General features: G+C 51.7%; 1 protein-coding gene across 8 annotated transcripts in view; it reads left to right on the top strand.

Annotated features, from left to right (window-relative positions):
- The first annotated feature begins 2,364 nt into the window (after positions 1 to 2,364).
- Positions 2,365 to 17,198, top strand: part of PXYLP1 (2-phosphoxylose phosphatase 1) — a 68,470-nt gene continuing 53,636 nt past the window's right edge. For 2 of the 8 annotated variants that reach the window (XM_029214877.1, XM_029214878.1), the window contains exons 1-5: positions 2,365 to 2,421; positions 2,811 to 3,025; positions 3,598 to 3,746; positions 14,783 to 14,928; positions 15,350 to 15,415. The gene's annotated coding sequence lies outside the window, so the exon portion shown is untranslated. Of the gene's footprint in view, positions 2,422 to 2,810; positions 3,026 to 3,597; positions 3,849 to 6,480; positions 6,508 to 13,452; positions 13,639 to 14,779; positions 14,929 to 15,349; positions 15,416 to 16,828; positions 16,922 to 17,198 lie in introns of those variants that run through there. The other 6 variants (XM_029214879.1, XM_029214880.1, XM_029214876.1 and 3 more) reach the window with 6 other exon arrangements.

Here is a 17,198-nt window from a genome sequence, read left to right as displayed (position 1 = left end):
CGCTCCGAACCCAAAATCCACAGGGAGGAGGGAGAGGACACCCCCTTCAGAATGGAAGGGGGGATTAAGCCATCAGAGAATAGGGCAAGTGAGGAAAGAGATTGAGAGGGTGAGTCTAGGAAGAATACGACATCTGGTTCCCCGAAGGGCCTGAGGCCATCTCCGTACCAAGTCTTGACTTACAGATGATACAAAGACAGAAATCCCAGATAGGCTGAGGAGGAAGTTGTAAACAGAGAGGGCCTGTGCCCCACTTCTTGTTTGGAACAAAACACCCCATGCCAACACAGGAGGGCTGCAGCTAGGTGAAGCGTATTGTGGTATATTTTGTGGGGAAATGGTTAGCAATAGTGTCCCGTGTCACCCTCAGTCCCACTGTGACAGAGAAGGGATCCAGGAGCAGGCACTGGTTCCCTGTGGAGGATGAGAAGGTAGCAGAGAGGGAGGGGTCACAGTGGCTGGGAGAACGGGATGGACAGGTGACCCAGTCGTGCCAAGCAGAGTCGGGACACAGGCTTGCGGGAAGGGTGGGCAAAGAGAAGCCGTTTTTCTGCTGGCCTTGCTGCTGCGAGGTTGTGAGCCTGGATCTGCTGGGGTCTCGCATGGAGCCTGAGAGTATAGCTCACATGGAAGGAAGCAAAGCTGGGAGATGGAGAGTCCTTGAAGGCTTTGGTTTCCAGGGCCTGAAGCAGACAGTGCCCTGAGCTTTTAATTTACATAAGTCAATCAATTCCTTTTTGTTTAAGCCAGTGTGAATTGGGTTGCCTGTCATTTAGAGCAGGAAGTGCCCTAACTCCTATAGGGAAGAGGGAGGCAGCTCCGGGGGAAGGGGTAGAGCCTGGAATTAGTGAGAGGACAGCCAGCGGGATCGTGGAGGGAAGGAGGAGAGGTGTTGGGTGGGGGTGGGGTGCGGTGGACTGAGAAACAGGTGGGAGAGTCTGGGGCGATGCTGAGGTGGACAGTGAAAGGATTTTGTGCTGGGAGGTGCGGTTCATGACTGGGAAGGGGTTGTGTCAGTGGTCAGGGCAGGAAGGAGCTGAGCACAGTGTGGCATCCCAGAAATGGGGAGAGAAAAGCAGGTTATCAGGATTTAGAAGCAAAGCCTCCCTGGACATTGAGCCTTCAGCTGAGGAAGGCAAACCAGGGGGCTGCGTAAATGGTGAGACCATAGAGCAAATGCAATTGGGAGCTGGCAAGAGAGAGAATTTGGTGCTGGGAGTGCTGAACTGAGATGGAAAGTTCTAAGCAGAAAACCAGAGAGTAGGTAGAAATATGGGTAAAGTATCTCCGTGTCGAGTGTGGATTAGGGAGCCATCAATACAGGAGTGAAAGCAGAGGCCAAGTGAGAAACTCCTCCAGAAAGTGCGCCCGGGAGGTCAATAGTAAATATACTTAGGAGCCAATTTTCCGCCAAGACCAGTTGCTCTAGGGCACGTAGGGGTCACTGCAGTTCCTGAACTGACACCAAAGTCCTCTCTGACAGCCGCAGTTGGTCAGATCATCTCACGCAGAGAAATCAGGTAGGAATCACCACCAGCTGGGACCCAACATTTGAAAGAAATGAGCCCCAATACGGTATCATATCAAGTTCAACTGCACGTCTCTCGGGTGTCTTAACAGGGAGTTACAGAAATCAGTCAAGTGCTCTGTGGCTCTGCAGTAGGTCCGAGAACGCTGAGAACCATGGGACGGGGAAGGGGTGGGGAGAGACGCTGCCCGGGCCGCGACCTCGCCAGGGCGCCTGGAGGCCACCCAGAGACAGCAGGGTGAAGGTCTAGAGTTGACACACAGGGCCGGATGTGGTGGGAGCGGGAAGGGAAACGTGGAGTAGCCTGCGGGGGGGGGGGGGGCAAGGTGGCGAGAATCGTGACAGTTTGGATCAGTCACCGGCAATGGTGGACCCCAAACACTCGCGTCCAGCTCAGCACCGGCCCCCGGGTGGCGCCGGGTCAGGCACACGGTCCACAGGGACCCACACTAGGGCTCCGGGCCGTTTCTGTGTACCCGGCCTAGGCGTGCGTCCATGCATCTCTGATCCCGAGTCCCGCGTTGTTACGCGCGCAGAGGCCCTGCGCTCAGGTGGCCGCGGTCCCCGCGCACTCAGGGTGCCCGTGACCGTGACTTTCGCACGCTGGGATCTCTGAAGACTGGCCCGTCTCTGGGGCCTGAGTTTGACCTCCTCCAATCAGTGTCCTCTCCGCAGTCCCTCTGATCCCTTCCGGCCACCCGGGCCGCAACGCATCGCCGCCTCAGGGGCGGAGCTCCAGGGCGGCGAGGCCACTAGGGGGCGCTGCGCACCGTCGCGCTGCCCCGAAGTCGTTGCGCGCCGCCCTCGCCTCCCCCTGCGCCGGGCGGAGCGGGCGGCGAGCGCGGAGCCGGGCGCGCTGTGGCGGAGCCGGGGCCGGGCCGGGACCATGGGCGGTAAGCGCGGCGCAGGCCGCGGTCGGGGTGGTTACCTTTGAGGCTGAGCGGAGCCTCCCGCGGAGGCTCGAGGCGGGCGGGTGTCCCGGGGTGCCGGTCTCGGAGGCCGAAGGGGTCCTCTGGACGCGCCAAGGCCGGGACGACCGGGCAGTGACTCCGGTGGGAGAGGGGTGGGGGGTCGGGGGCGCGCTTGCGAGCTCCGGGTCTGAACCCCGTTACTGAGCTCCCTCCTCCATCCCCGCCCCTTCCCCAAACCCCAGCCCCCGACTCGCTTCCACTCCCCCACGCCCACGCGCCCTGATCCCAGTCCCCGCCTTCTCATCCACCGCCCCCTCTCCTAGCCCCAGCGCCCCCTAACCCGGCCTACGATTCCGCCGCCCTTTCCCCAGGCCTTTGCCCCGCAGCCTCCGGTGGGTGCCTCCCTTCATCCGCGCTGCGTCCTGCTTCTCCACCTCCAGCCCCGCACCTCGCCTGCCTCCATCCGCGGTCCCGCCCCTCCAGCCTGCTCCTGCCCGGCCCCCGCACCCCTGCCGCCTGATTCCTGCCGGAACTGGAGCTCGCAGGATCCCCCTTCGCCGGCCGTGGCGAGCCAGCTGGTCTCCAGGTAAGGAGGCTGCGGTGACGGCAAGTTCTCTGCCGTCTTCCTCGGGGGGTGGGGTCGGCTCCTGCCGGCAGCTACCTGCGCCCGGTAGTCCCGGGGCCCAGCGGAGGGGGCCGCTGCGTCCACAGGTTAACATTCCAGGATGCTCAGGTTAGGACTGCGTGGTTTACAGCCCCCGGCGTTGTTTTTGCTCGTGAAATTGCTTAGGTCGCAGTCTTTTAAAGAAGCCGGCTTTGTTACACACACGAAATTGGTTTTGCTTCGAGCTGGTGGCCTTCTTGGTGGCTGCAGCGGTCTTTCAAGGTGTAAGTGTGGGTGGTTAAAGGATTAGCAGTGCCGGAGGATGTGGAGCCATATATTCCCGCTTCGGCGGGGCGTTTCGAGGGGAGGGAGGACATCCCCGCCTGGGTGGCCAGTGCCTTCGTGGGAACACAAGGATGCTTTGTAAGCATTCGAAAAGTAAAATCAGGAGAGATGTGGAATCGGATCGCGTGCGAATGGGCAAGTGTGGGGTGGACGGCCAAGGGAGCCTCAAGAAGGCTCCACAACTTGGGGACATTTGTTGCTGTTTGCAGAAGACCCGCGGGTGAACCCGAGTGTGGAGCAGGCAGTGCCCAGTCAGCCTCACAGACGTGACGTGACTGCGGACGGAGCTTGGCAACAACTCCTCCTCGGAGGTGTTGGTGCCCCGTCAGGACATCTGTGCGAAGAGGATCTAAAGCAGGTGGTTTGAAAAGCCTCGTGTTCCCTGGAGAGAGGTGGAGATGCAGGGTGACAGCCAGAAAGCCAGTGCATGAACCTGCCCCATCCCTTCTCCTGGCTTTCAGTAAGTCTTGGATTAAGTTAATTGCCTATTTTAGAGAAAGGGCTTGTAGGAGTTATGTCTCTTCTGCAGATTAGCTCCTGGCCAGCCCACCCTCACTGATGATGCTTGGGAGGCTACTTTTGGGCACCAGGGCCTAGATGGGCCACCTGACCTTTGGAGCACTGCATTTGGAGCATTTGCAGAACTGCGATATCTGCAACTCTTTCTTTTTAGTGATTGGCTCGAAGAGTAATTAGCTCAATATTCGTTCACTGTTGAGTAGTGAATTAGTAAGTAATTAGCCCAAGGTCACACTGGGGCTGGGTAGGCTCCCTCTGAGTGTCTACACACTCCTGTGGGTATCCCCTCAACCCTCGCCAGGTTGCTGTGTGATGAGTTGTTGAATGTCAGATGCCCCACTGCCCAGGATAACCTTCAGCTGTGGGGTGGAACCATCTTTGTGGCCCCAGACCCAGCCTGGCACCCTCTGAGTGACAGGTACTCAGTGTTTGTCTAGTAAAGAAGTGGGTGTCTTTCCTGAATCCAGGCTGAGTCCATTACCCATGGTTTTCCATTGTGCTGCACTGTTTCCAAAACATTATCCTTCGATTTATCAGATTTTAAAGAAATACCTTATCTCAACAGAGACATTCATTTCTGTGTCTGTTGGGGGCAGAGAGCTCAATTTATGGGTCAGGCTTTGACAGCTGGGTCTCTGACCTCAGAGGGCACTCCAGAATTTCCATGAAGCAAAGCAGTTGTCCTCATGCCACAGCTAGGGTGAGGTGAGGGGCACTGTGGGCAGCTAAGGCTTCCTGCTGAGGGGTGCATCCTCCACAGCTTAGCCTCTAGGGCCGTGAGCTGTGGCCGCGGCCCGCTTCAGCGTCCCTCATCCCTGCGCATGGTGGGGGAAGCCACTTGCGGAGCCCTGCTGGCTGCTTCAGACCACAGCATCTTCACTCCAGTGGATGCTGCCCACACCAGGGAGAGCTGGGAGCGCCTCTTCTTGCACTTTTTGGGCAATCTGATTTGCTGTGCTATTGCGGGGGAGGGAGGCTGGTGTTTGGGCAAGATGTTTCTGTCTGTGGGAGGTGGCCGTGACCCACTGGCAGGTAGATCAAAGTCTAGCTCTTCGGCCTCTGTCAAAGGCCAGCTCTGGAGAGAACGGCCAGAGGCTAAAGGGGTGGGAGCAACCTGTGTCCCCTTTTCTCTGGAGTATGGAAAGGGCTGGAATTCAGAATGTCCCTTTGATGTGGGAACCTGCACTGCCCACAGGTTCACAGCTGTCATGGGCTTATCTTCCTCACCTGGACTGTCTGTGTCTCCAGGTCTGGCTCATACCCAGGATAACTGCAGCTGGTGAAAATCTGTTTTCTAGAAGACATTTAATTAATGCCTGCAGTTTGTGAGTGAGAAAGAAAGGGGGGGGAGGGAGAGAGGAAGAGAGAGAGAGAACTTGCTCTATGGAGGGGGGTAGGAAAAAGGGTAGCAGAATAGCCAAGGTCCTGAAAACTCACGGAGGTAGACTTCAGCCTCGGGACGAGGCTCTGGGCTGGTGGATGAGGACGTGGGCCCACATTCAGGTGGAGGGGTTGCCATTCGGAGCAAAGTCACTGTGGTCAGAAAAACGGCCCCACAGTTACCTGGAATAAGGTGTGCTGGGCCCACTGTTCTGCTTCCTAGAAAGCCTTGAAAGCCAGGTGAGGGCCTGGAGAGCACTGAGCCATTTGAAGGTTTGGATGAGGGTTGTGCCCCTTTGGAAAAGGTGGCTTGAGTGATGCCATTGGTCTGGGGGAGGCAACTCACACCTGAGATGCTGAGGGGAGCGTTCAGGCCGGTGGCCAAAAGAGATGCGGCTGGGAGGGTCTGTGCCCCTGCACTTAGGGGGTGGAGAACAGGCAACAGCTGCCTTCTGGTAGGATGGTGGGCCTGTTGGCAGAAGCAGCCTCCCGCACACTCTTCTTGAGCCTGCTGGGCAGCCTTGCGGATGGTGTAGGGCCTGCTAAGGCCCCTCAACCTGGAGATCCTGCAAGGCGGCCATGAGGAGGCACTTGTGAACCGGGAATGACCTGTAGGTCTGCTCTGAGTCCAAAAGGCAGGAGGGCCAGGGTGGCCTAACTGAGCCGCAGACTCCCAGATAGTAAGTAGCCTTCATCCCTAGAACCAGGAGGCTGCTCCGAATCTTCTTGGGCCTTGGTTAGGGAGGCCACTGGCTTTGGAAAAGAAACAGGGCTATCAGTAATGAAGAGAGGAGACATTGCAGGAGCATGGAGGATGTTAATGATTAAAAAGGCATTGAGGGCTTCCCTGCTGGCGCAGTAGTTAAGAGTCCTCCTGCCAGTGCAGGGGACACGAGTTCGAGCCCCGTTCCGGGAAGATCCCACATGCCGCGGAGCAACTAATCCTGTGCGCCACAACTACTGAGCCTGTGCTCTAGAGCTTGCGAGCCACAACTGCTGAGCCCGTGCGCCACAACTACTGAGCCTGCACTCTAGAGCCCACGAGCTACAACTGCTGAGCCCTCGTGCCACAACTACTGAAGCCCACGTGCCCTAGAGCCTGTGCTCCACAAGAGAAGCCACCGCAATGAGAAGCCCATGCACCGCAATGAAGAGTAGCCCCCGCTCACCGCAACTAGAGAAAGCCCGCGCGCAGCAGTGAAAACCTGACACAGCCAAAAGTAAATAAGTAAATAAATAAAATTTATTAAGAAAAAAAAAGGCATTGAAAAAGGACTTGGAGGAGCCTAGTTATGTGGTTCCTGCAGCCAGGAGGCAGCCTTCACCCATATCCTCTACTCCGCAAGGAGTATCTGGGATTCATCCCAGTATTCCGGGCCATCCCTCCCTCCCTCCTGGTCCCTCAGCCCCACCCTCCTGCACTGCACACATTGATCGAGCCACCTCTGTGCTGGTACTAGGGTGGAGGAGAGGTTGGGCAACTCAAATATCTAGTGGTAGCCACTTAGGAACTTGTAAATTCTGTGTGTATTTGCGTAGTCACTTCCCCAACGTATGTGTTCATGTTTCCGTATTATGAGGCATCCTTTTGTCATCTGCTTACCACTCTCTCTGTCTGTGTGTATAACCGACTTCCTTAGAGAGAGCCACAATCAACAGCATAGAAACCAGAGCTTTAAAGAACAGACTAAGATGAAAATTATTGCACCGGGTTCTGACACCACCTGCCCCCTCCTGTCCTCTCCTCTCCTGTTTGTGGTCAGACTCATCATTTACACCCAATTTACAAATAGTTGGAATACTATTTGAACTACCCCTCAATTACATGGAGACATGTGTCTTGCCAGCTAACAGAAACCACAGCTTACTTTCCTAGACCCACCTCATTCTTGGACCTAACACCAAACTTCAGGCCTTCAGAGATAGAGCAGTATCATTTTGAGCTTTTTAACTATAAAGCTCAGATGAAGCTCTGTTTGCTAGTTGTGTCGGCTGCTAATATAGGAGAATTTGAAGTTAGAATAAGACATTTACTGCCTTGTTAACTCTTTATGCTTCTAAAATGAAAGGAGCAGTTGGATTAAGGTAGGGGATGTAGAAATGTCTGCAAACTCAGAAGTGATAACAGAGGGACACAGTCTTACAGAAATAAATTAAGCTGTAAACATTGTTACTGAAATGTGGAGAGAGATAAATAGGAACTCCGGTAGAAGTATATGCAAATACAGAATTCTGACAAGTATAGATCGATAGGTAATAGAATTTCTGGTCTGTCATTTTATTGAAATATATTAATTATTATGGTCATATATTATGCTTATGTAGTAGCTTACCATTTAAATAGGCAACTATGTCCATGATCTTGTTCAGTCCTTCTAACAAGTCTGGGATCTTCTTAGAGATGGGGACATTGGACCACAGAGTATTTATAAGAGCTCCCCTAGAATTCAGGTTTCTTGAGTGGAGAAATACTATGTACGTGGATTTCCTGCTACAGTTGCTTGATAACTCAATGTGGTTACATAGTTATTTGAAAATTACAGAACATCTTTACAATGTTCTGTAAGCCGAACAAACAAAAACAGTGTATGCTTAGCACCATCAGAAACTGTCTGGAAGGATTTTTCAGGGTTTGTGGATGTCAGAGGTTCTCTCTTTTGATTTTTATTTAATTTTTTTTTAATCGAAGTATAATTGATTTACAGTGTTGTATAGAGGTTCTCTTTTGATGACTTCCTAATACAGAAGTTCCTGTAAGTGTGTCCTCAGCACAGTGTGGTGGTTCAGCGTGTAGGCTCTGAAGCCAGATTGGCTTTAAATCCTGGATTGTACCCTTGGACAAGTTACGTAACCTCTCTATGCCTTGGTTTCTTCTCTTTTGTGAAATGGAGGTGATGATAATACTTCATGGTATTGTGAAGCTGAAATGAGATAGTGCCTGACAAGGACTTAGAACACGTAGTGCATGCTTAAATGTTAGCTGTTTTTTGTTTGTTTGTTTTTGTTTTTTCTGTTTTTTTTTTACTATTCATTCATTCCTTAACATATTCATCCAAAAAACATTTTTGGTACCAACCGACTGCACTGAGATGGTGGGTGTAGGATGACGGGTAAGATACACATAGCCTCTGTCCTCATGGAACAGAGGATATCACACTTAAGTTCACAGCGAAGGACAGGAATAATAGCGCAGGCATTTCCCAGGCACTCACGTGGCTCCAGGCAACCTTTTATGGCCATGAGAGGCTAGGGTGTAGCCTATAAAGGGTTCACCATGACTGGGGGTGGTGGCAGGGGGCTAGCAGATGGTCTTCAGCGGGTACACAGTGGTGACGTGGCCTTGCCAACTGTTGAAGACAGGCACTCATTTGACTGGTCTGTGTCTGACACATGCTGGTTGTTCACGTTTTAACTCTCACTCTTGGCCTCAGGTTGTTAGTGGGAAGCGTGATACGAGACTGTAAACCCAGTGTTTACTCACCTGGTTTGCCAGCGCTATTCTTGGTCCTGGTCGACAGCACCAGATGCCCTGACCACTGTTCTGGGCTGGCTCTCTAGCAGCCCCGGAAGCCCATGATTCTATCAGAGACCCAGTTCTCTGAGTGAGGAATGGCACAGCTGCTCCCGAGGGCGGGTAGGGGACTAACCTGAGGCAGAGGCCAGACTACCGCTCACACACAAAATCCAACCGAGTAAATGTGAAGATCTAATTGGCTTTATTCAACGAGTCGTGAATTGGGCAGCATCCCATCTTGTAAATAGAAGCCCCCTCTGAGGGGCTGCACTAAGTAGAAGGAGGGAGGGGCAAGGAGGCTCTTAGTAAAAGAAAGTCAAGGGTTGCTTCAGGCCAGGTCACCTTCTCCTGGGTGAGGGGCAAGGGTCTATCATGTCATTTACCTCTACTTCCTTTGGGGGATGCGGGGGGATAGAGGGGACCCATGTGACAGATTATTTCATTGGTGCTGGCCAGAAAATTCCAGACTGGCCAATTAAGATTACATTTCTGGGGAAGGCTGAAGCTGCAATTAGGTTAGGTAATAAAACTAGGTTTGGTATCATGGGTTTTAACACAAGTGATGCCATTTTGGGCCTGTGGTTGTCTCTTTAACCCTATCATGTGTCCTGTGTCTGCCATAGCTGGAATCTTCTTCATCTGAAGGTCTCTGGGAAGCTGTTGATAGGCTTGGGTTTAATAACAGGTCCTGGAAAGGGAGGTCCTTCCACCTCAGACCTCACCCTTGCTTGCTCCACGTGTCCTACAAAGAAACTCCAGTGTGGCAGCCTGCCCAGCCAAGCCCTTGCCATCCTGCGGTGGCCCCCAGCGGTGGGCTGAGGACTAGAGAAACCTGTGATTGCTGCCTCAGAACTCGAGCGCTTCCTCTGCCTTGCGTGATTAGCACACCCGCTGCTCTACACTGGAGTTCTTTGTACTCATGAAATGGCAGGCAGACTGGAAACCTGATAATGAGTTCTCTTATTGGAGAGCCTGCTTATTTTATTCATTTTTAAACTTCTGGAGTCTGAAGTCAATGAGGCTTTGTCTTTTTTTCTTAAAACACTTTCCCCATTCTTGGAAAGTAAAGAAATGGCAAGTAATGCCATTCATTAAAAAAAAATAATAATAAAATAAAAAACATTAGTGTGTAGGCAGCGTTGAGTTAAAAGGAGGAAAACCTCTTCTCTAGTTTCCAGTTTGTTCCCTAGCTGCTCTGACTTCTCTGGTTTGGTTGCCTCTTGATTTCCCAGATGGGGTTGACTTCTGTCGCCAGTTTGTCTCCATCACGGTTCTTAATGGAAGCACAGACCTGAGCGTCGGAGCTTGGACATTTGTGGTTGAAGGTCATGGCTTAGACGTGTGATTCTTTTGGCTCTGTCTTCAAGGTGAAACATTACTCTGTCTTTGAGAAAGAGTATGTTTTAGGAGATCCGAATATCAACAGGCAGGACGATCTAAGCCAGCCCACCTCATCCTCGGTTCACGTAATTCCCAGCGTTTCTGAGTTAGCGGCGTATGAGTTTTTATGTTCTCCTCTTGTGCATCTTGCTCTAATGACTGCCGATTATCTTGAAACAGTTGCATCAATTGATGGTGTTTAGGGACTCAACATGCGGCAAGTAGCTGCAGTTGCCTGGCTCGGCTGAGCATAGCACGTTCTCGCTACTCGCTTTTTTATAGCTTGAGGGGTGTTTGCTGTGTGTGCCCAGTGCCAGAAAGGGAGTGGGGAACTCCTTGCCTCAGTGCGCACCCACCGCCCCCACTGCCCTGACCCCCAGGACGTTGTGTGTCACTGCAGCATCCGTTCCCACTGCATGCAGATTGTCTGCTCAGAGGCCTTCTCCCCAGCTTGACTGGGAGCTTCTGGAGGGCAGGGGCTACACCCAGCTCACCCCTGAATCTTCATCCTTAGCCCAAGAACTGGCATGAAATAGGCCTCAATAAAGGTTGGTGAATGAATGAATGAATGGTTGCAAAGCAGTTAGGATTGTGTTTGGCTGCAAAGTAACAGAAAACCCTACCTTAGTGGCTTAAGTTGATAATGGTTTATTTTTCTCATGTAACAAGATGTTTGAAGGTATTGGTTGCTGGCATTGGTCTCAACAGCTGATGTCTGTCTGGACTGACACACTGTTATTTTCTTGGCCTTTTCTTTTCTTTTTTTTTTTTTTCGGCATGCGGGCCTCTCACTGTTGTGGCCTCTCCCGTTGCGGAGCACAGGCTCCGGACGCGCAGGCTCAGTGGCCATGGCTCACGGGCCCAGCCGCTCCGCGGCATGTGGGATCTTCCCAGACTGGGACACGAACCCGTGTCCCCTGCATTGGCAGGCGGACTCTCAACCACTGCGCCACCAGGGAAGCCCTGGCCTTTTCTTCATGATGGCAAAATGGCTGCTGCAGGAAGGAGACACCAGCCACATTGGTACCTTTTATGAGGAAAGCAGACATCTTCCCCAAAACATCCAGCAGACCTCCTCTGACATGCCACGGCCAGAACTGTGTCACACGGTCACTCCCAGTTAAAATGGCCATGTGAGTATTTAGCAGGGCACATTGCTGCTTATAAGAGTTAGGGAGGCTCACCGCTGAAACAAACAAACCAAATACAGTTGACCCTTCAACAACACATGGGTTTGGGGCACTGAGCTCCCCCAACCCCCAAGTAAAAAAATCTGCACGTAACTTTATAGTTGGTCCTCCATATCCACAGTTCCGCATCTATGAGTTCAGCCAGCCTCAGATCACGTAGTACTGTATTTACTATTGAAAAAGATTTGCCTGTAAGTGGACCCATGTTGTTCAAGGGTCAGCGGTACATTTAATGACTCAAATATGATGGACATTTACTTTTTGCTCACACAAAGTCCAAAATGGCTGTTCCTGATTAGGGAGGTAGGGACTCTTTTCCAAAAAGCCATTCAGGGACCCAGGCTCTTAAGGCTGCCATGCTCATTTGCATCAATCAGTGGAAGAGGAAGGAACATGGAAGTTGGAGGATGGGAAGATTTTATGGGCCAGACTTGAAGATGGAGAATTGCATCCACTGACATCCCATTGGCCAGGGCTCAGTCAGATGACCACACCTCCTGCAAGGGAGGCTGGGAAATGTGGTCCAGCCCTGTGCCTAGGAGGAAGAGGAGATGGGTCTCATGGTGAGCTGGCCATCTCTGCCACACTTTCCCTCCCCCGCCCCCCACCAAATCAAGATTCTGTTGGCAAGGAAAGAATGAATATTGAGGGGCAACTGGAGGTGTCTGTCTTGGAAAGAAATGTTGTGCTAAGAAAGCTCCAGCCAAAAATAGTCTCTATTCCCAGATCATGTGTCTTAAATCCTGGCCTCTGCTCCCATCTTTGGGACCCGGACTAACAGGACAATGGAAAGTCCTCATTGTTCCTCTTTCTTGACTCAGGCCATGTTCTTAACAGCTTTGAGGGAGTGAGTCCTAGTGGATTCCCTTCAGCAGTTGGAGGTTACCCCAGAAGAAATGGCCTTCAGCCTCCTCAAGACCAGAGGAGCCTCTGAGAACTCGAGCCCCTGAGAACTGCTTGCTCATGAGCCTTCCAAGTGCCCCCACTCACCCATCCTCCCAACGTTTCTTCTCCTCTCCATCCACCACCCAGCCCCCCTCCAGAGAGGAGGAGAGGCCACAGCAGAGTGACCTCAGCTTCCCACTTAAACCCACTGAGAAATATTTCGCTACCACTTCCTGCTATCTTTTCTCGGTTACCTTGTTGGCCAGTGGTTCATTGATCTGTTGGGTTTCAGTGCTTTGTTCTTATTCAGTTTGCTGTAGGTTTCAGTGACAGGTGCTTCTCCATCCACAGCATCCTTCTTGGTGTCCTTTCTTCCCTCCGTCCCTTCCTTCTTCCCACACCCATCTAATGAGTACCTGCTGCTTTCTCAGCTCCGCATCCACCGAGCCCTGGGGGGAGGTAGGCAAGGAAGCTGACACAAGCCTGTGGCGTTGAGGAGTATTGTGGGAGGGCTGTGGTTGCCCCGTGTGGGAGGACCTCACCCAGCCTTGGGTTCAGAGAAGGCTTCTGGGGGAAGGTGGGATTTGAGCTGAGTTTAAGGATGAGCGAGAGTTAACAAGGTCAAGAAGGCATCTGGGCCGAGAGAGTGAAATGGCACAGACGCTGAGTTAGCGGAAGGGGCTCTTGGGGTTGGGGGGACCGGTGAGTGCAGTGTGCTGGAGTTGACGCACCAGGACGTGCGTCGTTCACTCATTACACACTCCTGTGCTCCAGGCCCTGGGTTTAGAGCAGTGGACGAGGCAGATAAAGTCCCAGCCCCAAGGGAGCTCAAGGTCTGGGCTGTAATGGGGGATGAAGCTGCAGAGGTGGGTGGGCTTGGCTGCTGTCCTAGACTCTGCTCGGAAGGGTTTGCTGTTGGAGTCCGAGTAGGATGTGGGCCCCGTTGCCTGTGCCCTCGCCTCTTGTGCCCTGTCCCTCTGTCTCCAACTCCCGTCTGGTCCTTTGCATGACACAGGCTATAAAAATAGACGCTGGCATCAGAACACCAGCATGTAGTTGGTGAGGAAAGCTGGAAACTGTCACTACGTATCAAGATATGCGCCAGTGAGATTTTTGGTGGAGCTCGTTCTTGGAGCCCCAAGGATAACGTCCTAAAGTGTGCTTACAATTTTTTTTTTCTCCTTTCAACTCATACCAACACTTCTGGCCACTTGGCGGAGAATGAATATGTACTGGTTGTGCCGATTCCCCACCTATGAGCTCATTGAAATGAACGTTTAATGCTGAAATCCACCAAGTGAGGACTGGCCTTGCCCTGGGCCGGCCTGATCGGAGGGGCTGAGTCATCTCCCCAGGGCAGTCCATCCAGGGTTCGTGTCCAGGTGAAGACTCTGGTCAGCACTACCTGAGAAGGGACCAGCTCTCACCAGCCTGAAAGGTTTTGCTCATCTCCCCAAGGAAATGAGGGCTGAGCCAGGGTTTGGAAGAGCTGTCAGCTGCCTTTTCTGTGACGCATGGGCGCAAGCGTGGTTTCTTTCTTTCTCCCTTCCCAGCCCTGTTTATTAAGGTGGAATTGACAGTGCTGGGGGCCGGGGGCAGAGTGCAGAGAGAGGAAGCTTCATGCTAGTCTGAGCTCAGGGCTGAATGAAGGACACTTTGTTTCCAGATAGAGGGATCTCAATCTGTAGGCCAGTCCTATGGTGTTTATTGGGTACCTTTTTGGAGCCAAGTGCTATAGGGAACGTGCATAATAATAAAATGAGGAGAAGGACATCACATTACAACCTGTGATGTTGTGATTTATAAAAAGAAATATATATTTGTTCTTCGTCACTGTTTCTGGCACGGAGCTCCTACAACTCTTGATATTTCTTAGAGGAGACCGGAAAGGTGTCTTTTATTATGTTAATGAGGTGACTTTTGGAAAGACCCCAGGGAACCTAAGGATGGGGCCTGGTTGCCAGGAGAACCAACCTTGTGATTAGAGGATTGGAACTTTCAGTCCCCCACCCCTGACCTCTGGGGAGGGGTGGGGGGCTGGAAGTTGAATCTGTTGCCATTGGTCAATGATTTAATCAGTTATGCCTATGTAATTATGACCTTGGCTCTGGTCTTCTTTGAAAAAAAAATTTGGAAAGAGATGGAGATTGTAAAGCAGGTAAAGTGTTTATTAGAAGCAGAGTACGTGTGAAAAGGACACACGGGTGGACTCAGGGAGAGTTGCCCTTTTCGGGTGACTTAAATTGCTTATATGGGGCATTTTTCCAGGTTTCCCCAGGCCAATCATCTTGCTAGTTGTCCGTATCTGATCTGATTTTAGGGCCCTGCCCAATGTGTGCGCGCATCTTTTAGCCAAGATGGATGGATTCCAGTGTGAGGGTTTCTGGGAGGCTGGCAGGACATATTATGGGCTGGCACCTCCTCCCTTCCCTGACCCCTGGGCAACCTTTCAGTGCACATGTAGTTTGGGAGGTCTCCTTGACCCCAGGAATGAGAAATATGTGGCTTCCTTTTTCACCCAAGCAGGGATCAGCTCCTGCAGAGAATTATCTTTATCTTGAAGTATCTGTCCTCAAGAGACAAATTCCAGCTGCTCAGCTGGGGCCCATCTATCTCCTCCCTCAACGATGCCTCCATAAAAACCCAAAGGACACAGATTGGAGAGCCTCCAGGTTGGTGAACACATGGAGTTGTAGGGAGAGTGGGAGAGAGTGGGAAAGCTGTAACACCTTTCCCACATACCTTGCCATGTGCATCTCTTCCATCTGGCCGCTCCTGAGTCAGATCCTTTTGTAATACACTGGTAATCTAGTAAGTAAGTTGTTTCTCTGAGTTCTGTGAGCCCCTCTAGCAAATTAATTGAACCCAAAGGGAGGGGGGTCGTTGGAACCTTCAATCTATAGCCAGTTAGAAGCACAGGTGATAACCTGGATTTGCGGTTGGCATCTGAAGTGGTAAGGGGACAGTCTTGTGGGATTAAGCCCATAACTTGCGAGATCCGAGGCTATTTCCAGGTAGACGGTGTCAGAGTTGAGTTTCTCGACTGAAAAAAATGCATAACCTAAAATTTGAGAATTATGTTTTATTTGGCAGACGAAGCTGAGGACTTAAGTCCAGGACACAGCATCTCGGATGCTCTGAGAGACTGCTTCTGCAGAGGTAAGGGAGGAGCCGGGATATGTAGGAAGTTTTGCTACAAAGATCATGCAGTCAGAACATCAAAAGATTACTGTTAATTAAAGAAAACCAGACATCTCAAGTTAAAGAATTTAGCGCTTTTCTACGTATGGGAAGATGCAAAGGTCAGGGCTCATTGAAATCATTCCTTTGATACGCACCTCAGCTCTCTAGGGCCAGTATCATGTGCTCTCTCGTCCTAGTCTCCTCAGGGTGCACCTTGGGGGGTGGGGTGAACAACCAGCTGGTGTTGGAGAAATGCTTGGTGCTGTGGGGAAGAAAACCCCACACACACTGGAATTAGAGGAAGAATCATTAATACCCTAAGTGCTTTCCAGGAAATATCTAATCCCTTCCACAAACCCAGGAATGGGGAATTTTACATTCCCCTAGGATGTAAGCTCCACGCGGGTAGGAGTTTGGACTGATTTGGTCACTACTCATCCCCAGTTTCTATGACTGTACTTGGCATATAGCAGATGCTCAGTAGCTGTTTGTTGGATAAATAATTGAATCACCATTTACAGGTGAGGCATCTGCAGCTCAGAGAGGTAAGGCAACTTGCCTGAGGTGCCCCAGCCTGGATCTCAATCCCAGGGGAGGTATCATGAGCTGCGGCTTGGGGTTCCCAGCCCTGTTGCCCTTGGAATACGGATTACTTCTAGGATAGCGCTGCCCAAGTGCAGCACAACCGTGACAAAACCTTGAGCTGAGTGGCCCAGAAGGTGGTCTGTCTTCCTGCTGCCAGTGCCTTGTAGCTCGAGGGTGGGGTGAACATGCAGGAGTGTACCCATTGGCAGATGGATGCGTTCGGGAACCTCCCGTGGCTCCCTTCTCCTACGGGAACCTAGCCTGGTCCCAACCGTTCTCCACCTGTTCACCGGTGAGCCACTGCGGAAAGCCTGTCATCAGTCGACAGTTCAGGGAGGACTTGGCTGCCCCGCCGCCGGCTCTGTACCACCGCCCACAACCTTCGCCCTCCTCCAAATGCCTGCTCACATCAAGAGCGCCCGCTGATGTCCTCCTTGCCCTTTTAGTTTTAACACAGTTTCTGCCGCTTCCCTGAGGCCTTCTCTGGCCATTCTAGCACAAGCCACCGCCATCCCCCTGCAGCCCCAGTCTGTTTGTACAGTGCATTTCCTAATGGTGTTCCCAGAACCCTGAATTCTGCAGTGTGATGGGGCTTCTGCTGAGTGGGGCATGAGGCCCCTCCTAGCTTACTCTGCCTTTATCTTTCTAACACATCAAGTTCCATGTTGCATTGTGTTTTCAAAGGGGGTACTCTTTCAAAACCACTGGTCTCTTTATAATTTATCCTGTACCCACCTTGGGACTTCTTGCTTAACTGCACGGTAAATAAATTTTACAGCTTGCTTTCTTTTCTGATTTTAAAAGTAAGACATGTCTACTTAAGAAAATTTGGAAAATGCAGAAAATTACCAAGGAGGAAAGAAATCTTCTAAGATCCCACCACCTGCTTAAAGAAATGTAAGCCAGTCTTCTGTCTTGACATTTGTTTTAATTAATCAATTTATTTATTTTGGCTGCATCAGGTCTTAGTTGCAGGATGTGGGATCTTTCATTGGGGCGCGGGCTCTTCATTGTGGTGCGCCGGCTTCTCTCTAGTTGTGATCTGTGGGTTTTCTCTCTCTAGTTGTGGCACACGGGCTCCAGAGCGTGTGGGCTCTGTAGTTTGTGGCATGCGGGTTCTCTCGTTGAGGCACGTGAGCTCAGTAGTTGCAGCGCACGGGCTTAGTTGCCCCGC

Source organism: Monodon monoceros, unplaced genomic scaffold (genome assembly GCF_005190385.1).
Source record: "Monodon monoceros isolate NGI ecotype Baffin Bay Population unplaced genomic scaffold, NGI_Narwhal_1 Super_Scaffold_11, whole genome shotgun sequence".
NCBI lineage: Eukaryota > Metazoa > Chordata > Mammalia > Artiodactyla > Monodontidae > Monodon > Monodon monoceros.
This window is presented reverse-complemented; position numbering and strand designations above follow the sequence as displayed.